We start from the raw sequence: 4879 nt of genomic DNA, 5'->3' as shown, positions 1-4879 counted from the left end.
CCAGCCCGGCCCGCAGCGAGCACCCTGCCCGGCTCGGGCCCGCCTCGCGCTGACGTCGGGGGGACACCGAGCTTTCCTCCCTCCGACCTGCCGCAGCCAGCTCCCCTCCTTCCCCTCTTTCCAATGCCGCGGGGCGGGGGGGGAGTCGCCAGAAAACCGCCGCGGGAGGGAGAGGGAGAGGGAGAGGGAGAGCGCCTCGGCCCCCTGCCCTGCCCTGCCCTGCCCTGCCCTGCCCGAGGAAGTGAAGTGCTTCTGTCAACAAGTGTCAGGGGCTGCGCTCAGAGATCTGGGAGGGGAAGAGGGCTTCTCGCCCATCTGGAGACAGAGGGGACCCAAGGGGTCCTCACCGACGCAGCCGCCCGCTCCCCCCTGCCGCCCGGCGCTGCCCTCCTGCAGCCTGGCACCCAGGTCACTTTTCTGGGGGAAAGCCCAGCTCTCCTGCCTTAATGAGATCATTATGCCCCAGCACCACAGTTTGCAAACTCCTAGGCTGGTTCCCCGGGGATCACCCAGGAGCCTCCGTAATGCAAAGCAGCCCCAGAGGGGTGGGGGGGGGAAGAGTTTTTCCTCTTTAAACATAACAAAATAAAAGGAGCTTTGAAAACTGAGGATTGGGCTTGCTGGTGTCCGACGAGGAGCTGAACTCAGGGCAATAAGAACTGAAGAGATGAACTGTTATTTCCTCCTTTCGACTTAACTGTAATACCTAGTGAGAGGCTCCCTCCGTGGCGCTGCGTGTGTCTGCACATGCCTCTGGTGGTGTGTACACAGCGATGTGACTCAAATCTTCCAGGCTGGTCGCGTCCCGTTCAAACTCGCAGCTCGCAGAAATCCACTTCTCAACTTAAGCACGGCCTAGCATGTCTCTCTAGCCCACTTGCTGGATTGTTTTTGAATGTATAAAGAGGGTGTTTTTTTTTGTTTCGTTTTGTTTCTTGGGGTTTTTTTGGTGGTTTTTTTTCCCCTTTCCTTTTGTTTTCTTGCAAACATGACTATTGTGCAAATAGAGCACAAGCGCCTGGTTTCCAAATTGAATCTCGCAGACTCTTGTCTCCCTAACCCTGGCACATGAACCCAGAGTAACTCCACTTAAGTGCATGTGGCTGTGCCAGATTTAGGTGGGTGTCACCAAAATCAGCATTTGGGTCCCTGCAAGGCAATTCGGTTTATTAAACAAGCCACTCCAAACCCTTTATTCTCTTTTCCCGTATTTTCCAAAATATTATTTGGGGTGAATTTGCGAATGGGCTGTCAGTCCTGGAGTTTTGATCTAAAGAACAGTTGAATGACAGGCAGAAGCAGGGTACGTTTCCAGTCACAGTGCCCCATCACTGAGCCCTCGGGTTAATTCGGAGGGTTCATTTGTCTGGAGAAAAAGGTGAGCTTGGTCCCCATAGCCTGTTCTGTTTGACTTTCCCCAAACGTTTAGCTCATTCAACATTCGCTGTGATCTGATCATCCCCTCTGCCGTGCGCCTCTCACAAAGGGGAGGTTGTGTCCACAGCTGGGTAATGAGCAAGAGCAGATGAAGTCTGGAGGAGTAAGGGTCTTGCTGTCACATAAATGTCTGTGTGGTACTAATGAGTGAATGGAGATTGAGAGGGATGTTGGATGAGAGATGACTGCCTTGAATCAGACCTCCCTTTGATGACAGGTCGGAGTCTCATCTCCTGGCCTGGGTCCCTGTTCCGCACCAAACTGAAGAGAGGCCTCTGGTCCAGTCCCGGGGCTCATGAAGCCTCTGGGGAACGGCTGGTGAGAGTCCAGCACTTTCATGCTCAGAGCCCTTGCACCAAACTGGTCTCCTCCCTGCATGGGACCTTACAACTTAATACACAAACATACACGGTCCTCTGTACTCGACCATCCCGGCTTGGAAGAAAATGATTCCTCTGTCCCAAATGTTTGCTCAGAGGCTTGCTGGAGGAGTTAGCCATTGGCTTCCCTGTCCCCATGAAAGCATCCAGGTTGCATTTGGTTTAAGACATCCTCAGGGGTTTTGACCTTGCACCTGGGCTGGGGTTGATTGTGCAGGGAAGGGCTTGGTGTCAGGCCCGTAGAGGAGAAAGTTACTTCAGGACTGACCAGCTCCCATCCTTTCCTGTTATGATGCCAGGTGGAAACCAGGCAGAACACAAATAGGCTCCAGGAACCAAGCCCGGGCTGTCTCATCGGCAAACTTTTCAGGAGTGTTAACTACCGAGGCACCTGTTTACATGTTCAAAGCGCTCTACCAGCATTGATGGGCCCACTATCACCAAGAAGGCAGGCTTAAAAAGGAAAAAAGAAGAAGTGGAATCTTTTTTTCCATTTTTTTCTGATTTTTGTTCTTTTTTTGTGAAATCCAGTAGTTTAAAATGTAGTATGTGTTGACCCTATCTAACACTAGATAAAAACGGAGGGGACAAATCGCAAAAAAAGAAACCTCATCAGAATTTTCCCCAGGGAAATGTAATTTTTTTTTTATAGTTTCAAAGTAGGAAAAAGCGGTCAGAACTTCAACCAGCTCTGATCGTAACATCTCCTGAGCAGGGAGAGAGAGGAGTACCATGAGCTCTATTTTACGGATGGGCAAACTGAGGTACTGTTGTCCCGTTGTCTTCAGTATCTGAAGGAGGGAATGCTGAGGGCCATCAGAAGTGACCCATCCTGCTATGGAGCAGCCAGGATAGACGTGCAGGCTTTTGGCTCGTAGCCCCAAGTTGGGCATGTTAAGGGATGCTGCTTTTTGGCTAACCTGATATTTGGCAACCCTAGGATTGCTTGCTTTAGGTTTTGTTACCAGAGCTTTGCCGCACTCTGCTCCACCTCTTCCACTCCTGGCTTTGGGTAAACTCTTCCTTTGGAGCGATCAGGCATGAAATTATCAGGATTAAAACTGACAGGCATCAGACTCTGTTTTCCTCTTAAAAGCAGATCAGGGAACAGCATGGCAAATATTTTGGCAGCTGTGGATAGAAATGTATCTTTAAAAGAAGATTAGGTTTACCCAGGAATCTGCTATCTCTGTCCATTATTGGACACTGGGGAGGCCATAAACTCTGTCAGACAGATATGATTTGGTCTGCTCCGTGGGTACAGTAATTTACAGTGGAGTTCTGCGAGTCTCATACCAAGTCATGAACAAGGGAAGACAAATGGAGTTGTCCTTCTCTGTACATCTTCTTTGGTGGGTGCGGTTCTGTGCCCCACCAAGCCACTTGAAACGTGGGATAAGCTGCCTGCCGGGCATCTCTTGCAACAGAGGGCTTCGGGGTTGGCAAATGAAGGCAACTTGCTTGACACCAGCTACAAGGGTTCAAGTGCTGGCAGCTAAGTCTTGGCATCTGTTGGTTAGGGGCTGAGGGTAGCTAGAGGGTAGGGCCTGAAGGCCAGTGGTTGGCCTCTGCCCTTCCCACAAGCTTTTTAATTGTTCAAGCCCAGAGGCCTTCTCTTAGCTGTGGAACATCTTGCTGTGATTATTTTGTGGGGCACTGGTGATCTGGAAGGCTATTCATTTTCAGTCCATGGGGGAGGGAGGCCAGCCGAATGCTTTGGCCTTGCCCCGCTCTTGCCTTGCTCAGTCGATAGCTATAATCATCACCAGCCTCATCTCTGAGGCTTATTAGGACCTCATCTTGCACCCCAACCAGTCTGGGGTTTTTTCAGAGGAGACTTTTGCTCCATTCAGGGTGTTAAATAATTAAACAGAGGGAATAATCGTCAGTGAAGCCCCCTTGGGCTCGCACTTCCTCAGCCCTTGTGATTGCTGATATTTTTTTGGGTGAAATATGACCTTTTTATGATCAAAGGGGATCAGAGTTCCAACGGAAAGAAAAAAAGGCCAAGAGTTTTCTTTTTCCCAATCCTAGCGGTCTGGTAAAGTTTCTTTAGACATGCAAAGATTTACACACCTTTCTGCGGGGTGCCTTAAATTACCCTCCAACTCTTAACACATTTCCATGAGCAGAGCAAGAACAGTAAGTCATTGAGAAATTAACTGGCCTTTCAATAATATCCCCTGTCGGCCTTTCAGAAGGGGAATGTCTAATGACTTTTTTGAAGCAGAGGTCAGGGTTTGCTTTTTTTAAATAAAACAATCTGTATTAATGCAATTTCCTTTTTAGCTGCAGCATTTGATTTTTTTTTAAACATTTTTTTTCTTACCCTTCCAGCCAGACAACACATCTCGAGCTAGATCCATGTATTTAATACCCCTATCTCCTTACTTTGCTAGCTCCTTCAGGCAGGACCTTCATTTTGTTTTTAACATTCATTTGTTTTAAATTATCAAAATCGGACCTTGACCAAGCCCTGGGTTAGCCAGCCATTCCCCATCTCTTCAGCAAAGCCTGTAAGCCCACGTTTGATGGGGCTGTCGCACACTCTTAAGGATAAGCATATGTGCTTTGCTGTATAGGGCTGAATTTAAGTATGTGCTTAAATGTGTTGCCGAATGGATAGCCTATTGTAAATGCAACCCCAGTGATTTCAATGAAGCAACATCAGGCCATAGCAGCTAGGGATTTGCCCCTGAGTGCAAGGTCAGGGTTTGCTAGAGGTGCTGCTTGAAATCCTCAGGATGGTCTTTCCATTGCTCTGTCTTGTTTGCTTCACTTTTTTAAGGACACACTTTTTTGTGTTAATCTCATGTTGTGCCCCCTTGGGCTTTCTTCCATAAGCTTATCCCACACTGCTATGATGAGAGTCCCAGTGTGCTTTAGAAACACAAATTCTCTTCCCCATCACGAGATGCATCCTGTTCTGGGGTAGAACGTGACACCTGTCTGTGTTTTACAGCCATGTGTTAACACTACCGAGTACTTCCAGTTAGCTCATGCCAGACCATGCTTGTTGGGTGCTTTTCAAAGGGTATTCAGGGCTGAGTCCTTGAAGGTGT

The sequence above is a fragment of the Gavialis gangeticus genome, unplaced genomic scaffold, assembly GCF_001723915.1.
Source record: "Gavialis gangeticus isolate Ggan-Ray unplaced genomic scaffold, GavGan_comp1, whole genome shotgun sequence".
Classification (NCBI taxonomy): Eukaryota; Metazoa; Chordata; order Crocodylia; family Gavialidae; genus Gavialis; species Gavialis gangeticus.
This window is presented reverse-complemented; position numbering follows the sequence as displayed.